This window comes from Mobula hypostoma, chromosome 5, assembly GCF_963921235.1.
Source record: "Mobula hypostoma chromosome 5, sMobHyp1.1, whole genome shotgun sequence".
In the NCBI taxonomy this organism is placed as follows: domain Eukaryota; kingdom Metazoa; phylum Chordata; class Chondrichthyes; order Myliobatiformes; family Myliobatidae; genus Mobula; species Mobula hypostoma.
The window spans coordinates 171,777,487-171,790,844 of NC_086101.1; positions in this window are offsets into that span (position 1 = coordinate 171,777,487).

Below are 13,358 nucleotides of genomic sequence, written 5' to 3' on the forward strand. Positions count from 1 at the left end.
TACATCCACTGCTCTACGTTCATCAAAATGTGTAGTCACATCCTCAAAAAATTCAATCAGGCTCGTAAGGCATGACCTGCTTTTGACAAAGCCATGCTAACTATTCCTAATCATATTATGCCTCTCCAAATGTTCATAAATCCTGCCTCTCAGGATCTTCTCCATCAACTTCCCAACCTTCATTGTTCCTTCAATAATAACTGGTAATGATCACTACACACAGAATGTTGGAGGCTTAGAGTTATCCAGACTGGCACACAAAATTCTGCTGAAGGGTCATGGCCTGAAACATTGACTGTACTCTTTTCCATAGATGCTGCCTGGCCTGCTGAGTTCCCTCAGCATTTTGTGTGTGTTGCTGTATTTATAAAGAGAGTTTGGATTGACTGGGTTTCCTCTCACTGGAATGTGGAAAGATGAGGAGTGACCTTTTTAACAATGATGAGGGGTGTAAAGAGAGTTTTCTACACTAGCATCACGTGCAAAACATATCAGTTTAAACTTTGGTATTTAGAGAAACCCTCAATTGTTGTCAGCCCAAAATATTCAGTTACTAAAAGCATGCATCATTGCATAGAAATACCAAAACGCTTCATGAGCTAGAAAATTCCATTAGTCCAACTATCCTGTGTCTACGGACTACCAACGTAATTAACCATTAACTGCCCACATTCAAGGGTAATTATCAGCTGCATCCATTCACTTCCAGCTGTATGTGAATTAATGGGCTGTGTAAAGCATGTTTACCTCAAGAGGTTTGTTTACTGTACAGACTATTAACACAACTTTCATTTTCTGGAGATGTGAAATCATGAGAATTAATTGAAAGATTAATCGCAACTAGAAAATCAACAACACATTTTTTAGCTGCCCAAAATCTGTTGGTTTTCCAACGTAAGGAAGTGCTCACCTGCAGATGTTGCCAACTGGCACCTTCCAAAATGCAGCATCTCGTGCCGAGGGGCACTGAAGCTTGGTGCAGCTGGCATGGGCAAGGGCCTCAGTCTAAGGTACAATTGCCTCTGGAAATTGAAAGACTGTGCCCTGTGTAATAACCTCTTTGCTGATTCTCAAATACATTATTTAAGAAAGAAAAAAAACATGATTGGCATTGATGCATTGTAAAGAAATGTATTAAATTTCTGGTACAGAAAATGTAGATTTAAAAAACTCCCTTAGGCTATTTACTATACATATTAATAATACAGTATATTTTTGAAAAAGTAAAAATAAAATGAAAAGGCAATTTCTAAGTCAAAGACTCCTCAAGTGAAATGAAATGTGAATTTACAGGCAGGCAACTCAAGAGCAAAATTTTCAATGACTTCCAGTTGCATGTGCTTTATTAAATGGTGATGAATTTCTTTTTGATACTCAATCCATTGGAAACAAACAGACATGAATTCAATGAAGTAAAAACTACTTGGAGGGCTTTTTGTTTTTCCACTAAGGAGTAGGGGAGCCGAGCTTCATTAGATTGGATCAGCAGCTTTCACTGCTCCCGAAGGCTACATGGAATTGGTGCAGAGAAATTACACAAGAGCCAAGGGATCAGGCGGGGAAAAATGCTTCAACTTGAAAGATTTTGGTCAGCATGCAGTGAAAAGAACAGTACAAAAGGTAAGGATAGTTATTGTTCTGCAAACATTACTTGATAGATCAATGACCTATTAGCAGAACTAACATGCATAACAAATCAAATATATTTAAAGTTGCAGAGGGAGGGATAGAAAGAACAAAAACAAAAATAACATTTATGATGGCTGATCTGACTGGCAGAGCTGTAATTAGCAGCTGACCAGGTTCAAGTAGAGACAGGAAAAGGTGCTGGAACTGTTCTGAGGAAAGATCTTCAACCTCAAACATAAGTCTTTCTACAGATGCTGCCTCATATGCTGAGTGTTTTCAGCCTTTTTTGTTTTTATTTCTGATTTTCAGCACCTGCAGTTTTATTTTTGAGTCTGACCAGACCTTTCTGTGCAGGACCATAAAAAAAATCTTGAATACAAGGACTGATAAAGACAACAATTGGTCATATTTTAAAATAGAAGATGCCAATTTTATCAGCATTATAATAGTATTCCAAAGAGTGGATATCTATCTGTGAGCAAAATTGATCAGTAAAATAAATACAAGAGTATATGGTGATTGCAATGGGATTCTTCACTGAAAGATTTAACCTAACAACAGAAGCGGGACAAAACCAGTATGGGCAGGTAATTCATATCTGTGAAAAGGTGGCCAAAACAATTTGTATGAAGGTGTTAAGCTGACAGTCTTAGCAATATAACCATGCCAGTATGAAATTTACTACTTTCCTCCACCTGAAAATGCACGAATCTTTAATTACTACTCTTACATATTACACAAGGATTGATCAAAAGACAAAGGCAATAAGGTTAGGGGATTTTAGATGACAGAAGATGTTGAAGGCTTGATCAGGAATAAAAGGAAACATGTGGCAAGCATACTTAATTGGGATCAAGGGAGCCTCTTGAAGAATTGTGAATGAATAGAAGAGAAATTAAGAAAAAAAATAGGAGGGCAAAAAAGGAGCATGAATATACTTGGCAAATCAGATCAAGGAGAATTCCAAGACATTCATGGATATTTAAAAAAATTGAAAGTAGCTGGGGAAAGAGACACTTGGTTCCTAAAAGAAGTCATCTATACTTGGATCCAGGCAATGCTGTATTCACCAAGGATATGCACATGGAAGATGGTGGCCTCAGGGAGGAGTATGTGGATAGTCAGTGTTCTATAAGGAAGAGATTTTCGACGTCCTGGAATGCAACACTTTATAAATTCTCAGGACAAGATGAGATCTATCCCAGGTTGCTATGGGAAGAAAGGAAGGTGATACTGCGGATTTGATGGAGATATTTTCATCTTTGTTAGTCTCTGTTGAAGTGCAAGAAAAATGGAGGTGAGTTAATACTATTCCTCTATTTGGGAAGTATTTTATTGCTAAGTCAGGTCATTATAGGTTAGTGAGCCTGGAGAAAATGCTAGGTTACAGGAAATATGTACATTTGGAAAGTCAGGAGCTGATCCATCATAGTCAGGGCTTTGCAGAGGGGAAATCCTGCCTCACTGATTTGATTGTGTTTTTTTTTAGGAGGTAACTAAGGAGATTGATAAAGCTAGGGTGATAGACATTCTATGGAATTTAGTATGGCATCTGATAAGGTCCACTGTAGGCTTGAATAGAAGATTAAGGCATATAGGATCCAAGGTAAATTGGTTAATTGGATACACAGTTGGCTTTGTGATAGACAGTGGGTAATGGTAGCAGGATGTTTTTTCTGATTTGAAGTCTGTGACCAGTTGAATGTTGCCAGCAATAGTGCTGGAAGCCTTGCTATTTGTGATATACAGTATATTACCTGGTTAGATGTGAATATCAGAGGTATGTTGGTGGTGTTGTGGCTAGTGTTTAATAATAAAGCAGGATATGGATTAGATGTAAAGTTCGGCAAAACATTCATAGATGGAATATAATTATAGCAAGCATTATATTTCGGGATGTCAGATGGGGTATAATGTATACAATGAATAGCATGGCAGTAGGGGATGTTTATAAACAGAGGGTTCAGAAACTTAGGCTTCATAGTTTCCTTGAAGTGCAACACATAAGGCATTCAAACCTGCTTGCCCTCTTAGAATATAAAAGCTGGGACATTGTTTTCACTGGTTAGGCCATCTTTGGGCTATTTTGTGCAATTCTGGTAGGCATAATATAAAAAAGATGTGAATATTCTGATAAGAGTCCGGTGGGGGGTGGACTCATCAGGTGTTATCTAGACTGAAGGTTTTTAGTAATGGTGAGAGATTGAATAGACTGGATTTGTTTTCTCTAAAGGAAGGACAGCTGGGTGACTTGAACATCACGTAAAGTTATAAGAGTTATAGGGTAGATAATCAGAACATTTTTTTTCAATGGTAGGGTATGAAAAAACTGTGTACGTATATCTACTGATGCCTCTGGACACATCTTCAGTGATGTTCCTGGAATCATCGGGTGTTTCGGGTCTTTCAACATCATACAACCTCCTCCAGGTGACCCAGCCGGGGCTGATCAGAGCCCAGCTTGTGTCCAGATGGCTAGCTATTTATGACTCCATGGCTCCCCTCTTTTGAGCCACAGCCATCTTGAGGCCCTCTCTGCCGCAACGATGGTACTGCGGATGGCTCTCCTCTTCCTCTCTCCCTCGATGCGCAAATTGCTGAAGGCTCTAGCTAAGGAACGGGCTGCGAATACATCTTCAGCAAACTGCTTCCCCAGTGAAGGCTTGTTAGCTGCAAGCCATTTGATCCGCGTTAGAGAGATTAGTTTGCAACACTTGGAGGTTCCGGGCACTATGGGGTGACTCCGGGACTGGAACCTCCTTCGTCTCACCAGGTTGGACACCTGCGCGTTGTGCTGCTCCTGCTACCGCCGGACACTTCATCCTCGTTTGGTGGATCTTCAAGCCGCGATCGTTCTTGCAGATTTTGCCACATGCACACTGCTTCCTCATCGTCGTTTGTTCATTGCCTGGGTCTGATGCCGTTGTGTCCGTCCGACTGGGGTGCTCATCCTCCCCCCCCCCCACCTCGGGCACCCCTGGGGGTATCTTTCCCTTAGATTCATCGTAGCTTTTGTGGGGGTCCTCCTCGCAGAGGACACAGATTGGGTTGCCAGCCCGTTCTGCCCCGGTTGCCGGCTCTCCAGGCTGTCACTGATTCTCCAGTCGTCACAAAAGACGGTGTAGGTTTAAGATGAGAGGAAGGAATTTTAAATGGGATTTGCACGGATGTTTTTTAAACAAAGAATGGTTAATAGCTGAAATTTACTTTCAGAAGAGGCTATGGAGTCAGGTACAATCATTACAGTTAAGAGATTCCTAGGCATTTATTTATATAGACAAGGCACAGAACGATATAGACCTACTGAAGGCAAACAGGATTAATGCAGATGGCCAAAAAAGTTTAACACATGCTAAAAACGTAAAGGAATAAATGCTTCTAAAATTTAAAAATGACGACAGAGAGTTGGGAAAAGGGCTGAGAAGAGTGGGGAAGGTGTTGGTTGCTATGGGACTGGTGTTACTGTTTGGTGTTGTAGTTAAGTGTATTGTAAGGATTGGGCCGGTGACTCGCTGAGATGTTTGTTTTGGCTTTTTCTGCAATAGAGACGGGCCTTCTTTATTTGGAATACTAAGCCGCTTAAAGTCGGTGCGATGGACCAGCGATCCTGGAAAAGGTGCAACGACAACGCAGCCACTGCCTCTCCTGTTTTTTTTTACTGGACTCCCCTCGCAAATCCGCCAGATTATTTCTGAAATTGGTTAGATTTGAGCACCGACAGAGGCAAGCTCCTCTTTAACCAGATTTCGTTTTCTTTGTTTTCAAGAACTTGACTCGAGTCTGTGTTGAAAGCACCAAGCGAAAAAAGCAACACGTGTTATTGGTGTACGAGAAAGAGAGTGATCGGACGCAAACCCCGCAACAGCGTACGATGTGGACCTCTTACATGAACAGGATCCTACCGCAGAAGCAATCGTGCAAAGTAACCAGCTATTTACTTTTGTAACTTTTCAAAACTTATCAGTTTATATAACCTTGGGGGAGGGGTGTTCCTTTAAGGATCTGGGCATCGCGCCTATCGGAAGTTTTGAAACAAAATCAAGAAAAGCTGGAAAAACTCATCCAGTCAAGCAGCATCTTTAGAAAGAGAAAGCGGTTTAGGTTTGGGGTCGTGACTGGTGGGGAAAAAAAATGGAAGGGTTTTAGGTTTTTTCCCCGGTCTCAAGGAAGGGATCCAGTGATTACCGTATCCTGGCCCATTACCTTAAGGGATAACTGTTGTTTTCTCTTGTAATGAACACTAGTAAACGATCACTTCTCTCGCTGAAATCTGTAGGAACTTGATCAAAGTTCAAAGTAAATGTGTTATTGAAATACATGTATGTCACCATTTACACCCCTGAGATTCATTTTCTTGCGAGCATACACAGTAAGTCCAAGAAATACAATATAAACAATGAAAGGCCGTGCCCCACAGAACGGACAAACAACCAGTGTGCAAAGGACAATTAAACTGTGCAAATACCAAAGAGAAAAAGTAATAAATAAATATTGAGAACATGAGATGATGAGTCATTGAAAGTGAGTCCACAGATTGTGCCGGTGAAGTTATCGGTTCTGGTTCAAGAGCCTGATGGTTGAGGGCTGATAACTGTTCCTGAACCTGGTGGTGTGGGTCCTGTACCACTTTCGTGATGGCAGCAGCCAGAAGAGAGCATGGCCTGGATGGCGGGGGTCTTTGATGATGAATGCTGCCTTCTGCCATAGTGCTCCATGCTGACGTGTTCAATGGTGTGACTCAACATATGTCTGCAAGTTAAATCTGACTAATTTAAAAAAAACTGCGGGAGAAACACAGCCGGTCAGGCATGATCTGTGGAGGGAGAGCAATGGCTGACATTTCAGGTCAAAACCCTGAGGGTGTACAGAAAAGATAGACATATAAATGGAGGGAAGGAGTGAAAGTGATAGATGGACCTAGGTAGACTCCATCTTCCCCCTGCTTCATTCCCCACCCCCACCCCTTTATACTGGCAATCCTCTAAACATTTCTGATGCATGGTCTCAACCTGAAACGCCGATCTTTTCTTTCTCCCCACTGATGCTGCCTGACCAGCTGAGTTCCCCGGCAATGTTTTTTGTTACTACAAGTTTTCTGTTCTCCCTAGAGTGAATTAATTAAGCATTTGACAAAACAAAGAAGGGTAGGCCGTTTCTACAGTCAGGAGAGTTGGTGGATGAGGTTGAAATAGTAAAATAAATGAGGAGCAAACCGTGCATGAGCTATGTGTGGATTGTGAATGTCTGGATAGAAGGGTCATGGTATCAGCCATTCGGGACTGAAATATAAATTGTGGGCCAAGATTGAGGCATTGGTCCAATTCTCATGACAGCTGTGGCCACTCAACTTCTGAATATATTCAAGATAGGCATTGATAGATTTTTAGGTATTAAGGGTTTTGGGATTAGTGGGAGAATGTGGAGCTGAAGTAAATTTTTAATCATGGCCATATTGAATGGTGAAGCAGACATATGGAATTAAATGGCCTAACTCCTGCCTCTGTTTCTTATGCTCGTGTCATGGTAACCAGGACCCAGATTTAGGCTAGTTGACAAGAGCACTGCAAAGAAGATGGGGCACTTATTTTCAGGCAGGTGATGAAGGCAGATTCAACAAGTTTTCAATATGCTTGGAATAGAATAAATGGAAATCTGTGGTGAATTGATACAGGAATGGGCCTAATTAGATAGCACTTTCAAAGAAAGGCCCATGTTAGGTAAGCTGAGTGGTCTCTTTCTTGCAGTGGGGTTTTTTGATTGTACTCTTAGGGAATCAAAACATGCCTTTACCAATGGTCCACTCTTCTATCCCATGTTCTACTCTCCTCTCCTATCACGTTCCTTCCTCTTCAGCCCTTTACTTTCCCTACCCACCTGGCTTCACCTATCACCTTCAAGCTATGCTCCTTCTCCCCCTCCTCCCATCTTTTTATTCTGAAGTCTTCCCCTTCCTTTCCAGTCCCGAAGAAGAATCTCAGGCTGAAATGTCAACTGCGTATTTATTTCCTTAGATGCTGTCTGACTTGCTGAGTTCCCTAGCATTTTCTGTGGTTTGCTTAGGATTTCCAGCATCTGCAGAATTTCTTGTTTTTATTCCTTTACCAACTCATTTAACAAATTATCACAGAATATACTGAGGCTTAACAGTTGTGTGTGTTTGCCATTGTTGTAATTCTTCCTTGAAGCGTAGCACCTATGCATCTGGCTGGTGATAATCACGTGATCCTGAGTTTGGGGGGCAGGGGTCTAAGCAGGTGCTACACCTTGCCCAAAGGTGACCTACAGGTGAGTGGAGGGAAGGAGTGCTTTGCCCCTCCTTTGGTAGAGACGTATCTCCACCCTGCCACCCCAATGGAGTAAGTAATGATATTATACTTGGAGAGGTCCAGACGAGGTTCACGAAAATGATCCTGGGAATGAAAGTGTTTGACGGCTCTGCACCTGTACTTGCTGGAGTTTAGAAGAATGAGGGATTGAGAATTAAAACCCATCAAATATTGAAAGGCCTAGATAGATTGGACAATGAGAGGATGTTTCCTATTGTGGAGCTGGCCAGAGGACACAGCCTCAAAATACATATATGTCCCTTTAGAACAGAGATGAGGGGGAATTTCTTTAGTGAGACGGTGGTGAATCTGTGGAATTAATTAACAGCTGTGGAAGCCAAGTCATTGGGTATATTGAAATCAGAGGTTGAAAGGTTCTTATTAATAAGGTTGTCAAAGGCTATGCAGAGAAGGCAGGAGAATGTGGTTGACAGAGATGTTAAACCAGCTGTAATAGAATGTTGGAGTAGACTTGATGGGGGGAATGGCCTGATTCTGTTCCTTCATCATTAAAGACTTATAGTTGTGTCTGGAAGAAGGGTAATTGGGAACAACAGAATTAGTAATCAAAATTTTTGACTAGCCTAATTGAAAGATGAGGTGGTGGTCCACAATCTTAATTTTAACTTGAATAAGGAAGTTGTAGGAGGGCAAGAACTAAGGTAGAGTAGGAAAGGTGCATAACTCACGAATCTAGGTAGGCATCTAATTCATCTTTTGTCATCTCTACACAAACTAATGGTCTGTTGTTAGGCACAAGAAGGAGCTGATTCAAATCATGAGTGTAGCAAGCAGTCCGTGCTCCTCCAATCACTTGTAAAGAACGTCATCTCATATTAGCTATTACTGCCCTGGGGAAAATGTCACTGATTGTCCACTCTATCAGTACCTCTTACTTATAAATCATAATGAAGTTGCCTCTCATCCTCGGAGGATGAGAACAGATTGGCTCTGATTTCTTTAAAGTTCAGATGAATAAGGGGTGGTGATGTTGAAACATAAGAAGTGGGCTGAGTGGGTAGACATCAGGAAGTGGTGGAACAAGTATATTAACAACATCTAAAAAGCATTTGGACTGGCACATCAATAAGAAGGTTTAGAAAGATATGAGCCAAACATGGGCAGATGGAACTATCTTAGAGGGGAGTCATGGTGCACATGGTCTAGTTAGGCCAAGGGGTATGTGTCTATGCTGAACAGCAGCTCTAAGTATAAAACCTTTGAAAATAAAACCATGGACATAGTGCAAATGGTTAAGCATATTTTATGAGATCAATTTCAAAATGATTTCTGTAGGTCAATTTTCAATGAATGATGTTGCTTAACTTTAGCTAGAATTTTTTAGGTGAGCGATACAGAAGTAACGGTTGCTGCAAGATTGAGATTTATTCATATAACTATTTTCAGGAAAGCATTCAGCTAAAAGAAGCCATAGTTTTCCCTGAAATTGCTAACGATTTACCAGGAATCTCATCCTCTCTTGTAACACAAAAAGTAAGTTGGTATTAAATATTTGTTGTATTAGTTTGTTCATGTAGTAGAAAATAAATTTAATGCCTGCATAAAAGTATATTTATTGCATTTTGCTGATTTTTCTGTTTGAATGTGCTTTTCCTTTTTCTGTTTAATATTTATCTTCTGGTGCCAGAATTATCAATGGGAGGAATAGGCAAGTAAAAGCTATGATTAAATACTTGCCAGAATATAGGAGTATCATCTCTTTTAGGAATTTATAGGTTTGTATTTTTATGTCACTCTTCTCTAAGTTAAATGAGAGTAGGAGAGGGAGATAATTCAGTAGCTTTTGTTAGTTAGTAAGAGATAGAATCTGAAAGAATTGGAGGCAATGTAGGAATAATAGATTATGGGGAAAATAATAGTGGGGTCTGATATTACACTCTGAGTCAGCATAGATTCATAGGGCAACGCAATCTCTTAATATATTTTAAAGAAATATGACAATATGTAAATCAGTAACAATTCCTAGGAGTTGATAATTTCCGGATTGGTGAAAATGAGTGGAAATTTCCACATGAAAAAATATCTTCTTTTAAGAATCTTATAATTAATTATGTATACAAGCCATGTTACATACTTATATTTGTTGTGTTTTTATTACTATTGTGTTCTTTAATGTATTGTGTTTATTTTGTGCTGTATCATATCCAGAGTAACCATTGTTTTGCTCTCATTTACACCTGTCTATTGGGAACAACATGAAACAACCTTGAATGAAAACTGGGTGTGCTGAGGTTTTGGTCTTGGTTCTGGCTGATGAGACTTGTAGATGAACGCAGATGCATATGGGTAGGGCTCATGTTGAGGAATTATGCAAGAATTATCAGTGAAGCGTGTGGTATACTGTGCTAGATCCAGTTCTAGGTAACTTAGCAACAAGTGTGAGGAACAGAAAGACAGAAGGACAGATGGTGACCATAATGTGATAAGGATCACAGTGAAAGTATTCAAAATAAAAAGAAACTAGCAATAAACATATTGGATTGGAAACGAGCTCACTTCAAGAATGTGAAATAACCCAAATTAATTGGTTAGGAGAGATGCCTGAATTTCAGGGAAGAAATTTTAGAAAAATTAAATTCATATTTATTTATGTTATGAATTGGTTCAACATTCCCATCAGTCCTTGTCTTGTATTTCTTTTAAATGCCAACTTTTGGGGCTCCAGATTCCTCAAGACTGAAATATAATATTTGGTCAACCTTTGTAGTATGTGGAGCACAATGCTGCTTCACCTAAAGCTGTTTGTTAAAGTCTGAAACAAGAACATGCTGTGTTGTGCTTTGTGTTGGAAGAGCAATGATAGTTTGGTATCTGTTATTTTACAAAGTGAAACACCAAGAGGCAAATCAAACCATTTGTAGAAGATCTTAAGCCTTTAACAGTAATCTGGGCACTGACTAGATTTGGCAGAATCCACACAACGAATTAAATAAAAATTTATACTTAAATGAGGTGATCCCAAGTGATGATTCCAATGGAAGACTTAGTATGGGCAGAATAAAATGAAGGATGAAGACTTTCTGACTAATTGTACAGATAGAAACCGAACTGTAGCAAAGACTTATGGTGCTAATTTCAAGTCTCCTCATCCAGTAGAGGAATATTTTTGGAGCATGCATAATTAAGAACTAGTATGTTATAGTTCTTTGCTAATCTGCCCCATCACCTAACACCGGGTGACCGAGTTTTGTATCAGGTCTTTATAAGCCCATATGTCACTGTATTAATATGCAGTTATTTTGTTTCAATGGAGTTTGGTTCCAAACGTCGATCCCTCTCAGACAGCTTGCAGGAACTATTCTTTACTCCTCGGATTTTGGACTCTCAGAGAATTTCATCTCGAATCATTGACATTAAAGACAACAAAGTAAGTTGATATAAAATACTTGAATAGTTGTATTTGCAGATATTAGAAAGTCAATTTTCGTTAGATGTCATTTATTTTCAGGCAGCAGAATGTCATTGGAAAGTGCCTTACAGAAGACTCAGTGATGATATAGACTCAAAAATTAAGACGCATTTGAAGGTATTGTCTATTTACCAAATATTTATTCCTTTTAAACTTAGTAGTGAACTGTATAAAAAAACTGCTGACTAAATGCTAAGCCAATGAAATGATTTGGCAACACACATTAAAGTTGCTGGTGAACGCAGCAGGCCAGACAGCATCTCTAGGAAGAGGTACAGTCGACGTTTCGGGCCAATACCCTTCGTCAGGACTAACTGAAAGAAGAGCTAGTAAGAGATTTGAAAGTGGGAGGGGGAGGGGGAGATCCAAAATGATAGAAGAAGACAGGAGGGGGAGGGATGGAGCCAAGGGCAGGACAGGTGATTGGCAAAAGGGATATGTGGGGATCATGGGACGGGAGGCCTAGGGAGGACGGGGGGAAGTCCAGAGGATGGGCAAGGAGTATAGTGAGAGGGACAGAGGGAGAAAAAGGAGAGAGAGAAAAAGAATACATATAAATAAATAACGGATGGAGTACGAGGGGGAGGTGGGGCATTAACTGAAGTTAGAGAAGTCAATGTTCATGCCACCAGCCTCCGGGTCCAACATATAATTCTCCGTAACTTCCGCCACCTCCAGTGGGATCCCACCACTAAGCTCATCTTTCCCTCCCCCCCCCCACTTTCCGCAGGGATCGCTCCCTACGTGACCACCTTGTCCATTCGTTCCCCCCCATCCCTCCCCACCGATCTCCCTCCCGGCACTTATCCTTGCAAGCGGAACAAGTGCTACACACGTCCTTACACTTTCTCCCTCACTACCATTCAGGACCCCAGACAGTCCTTCCAGATGAGGCGATACTTCACCTGTGAGTCGGCTGGGGTGATATACTGCGTCTGGTGCTCCTGATGTGGCCTTCTATATATTGGCAAGACCTGACGCAGACTGGGAGATCATTTCGCTGAACACCTACGTTCTGTCCGCCAGAGAAAGCAGGATCTCCCAGTGGCCACACATTTTAATTCCACGTCGTATTCCCATTCTGATATGTCTATCCACAGCCTCCTCTACTGTCAAGATGAAGCCACACTCAGGTTGGAGGAACAACACCTTATATTCCGTCTGGGTAGCCTCCAACCTGATAGCATGAACATTGACTTCTCTAACTTCTGTTAATGCCCCACCTCCCCCTTGTACCCCATCTGTTATGTATTTTTATATATTTTTTTTTCTCTCTCCCTCTCCTTTTTCTCCCTCTGTCCCTCTCACTATACTCCTTGCCCATCCTCTGGGCTTCCTCCCTCCTCCCTAGGCCTCCCATCCCATAATCCTCTCATATCCCTTTTGCCAATCAACTGTCCAGCTCTTGGCTCCATCCCTCCCCCTCCTGTCTTCTCCTATCATTTTGGATCTCCCCCTCCCCCTCCCACTTTCAAATCTCTTACTAGCTCTTCTTTCAGTTAGTCCTGACGAAGGGTCTCGGCCCGAAACATCGACTGTACCTCTTCCTAGAGATGCTGCCTGGCCTGCTGTGTTCACCAGCAACTTTTATGTGTGTTGCTTGAAGTTCCAACATCTGCAGATTTCCTCGTGTTTGCGTGAATAATTTGGCAATTCATCTGTTTTAAGAGTTCATTGAAGAGTTTAATTATCATTAGTACTTCAAAAGGAACATGAAATTTTATCAAATAGGTAAAAATCAATTACTCACTTTCTAAAACCGTAAGGCTCTTATTTTTTTTAGTTTACGCTTGATTTGCTGTATCCTGTGATCTGGTTGTTAATCTCAACTGATGAAATTAATCTTACCTATTTATCATTGAGTCACTGTAATTTGCACTATAGAGGAAACCAATTTGCCTTATGCTTGCACTGACTTTCTATTAATGCCATCCATATCTAATTCCACTGTTCTGATCTCTTCCATTATTTTT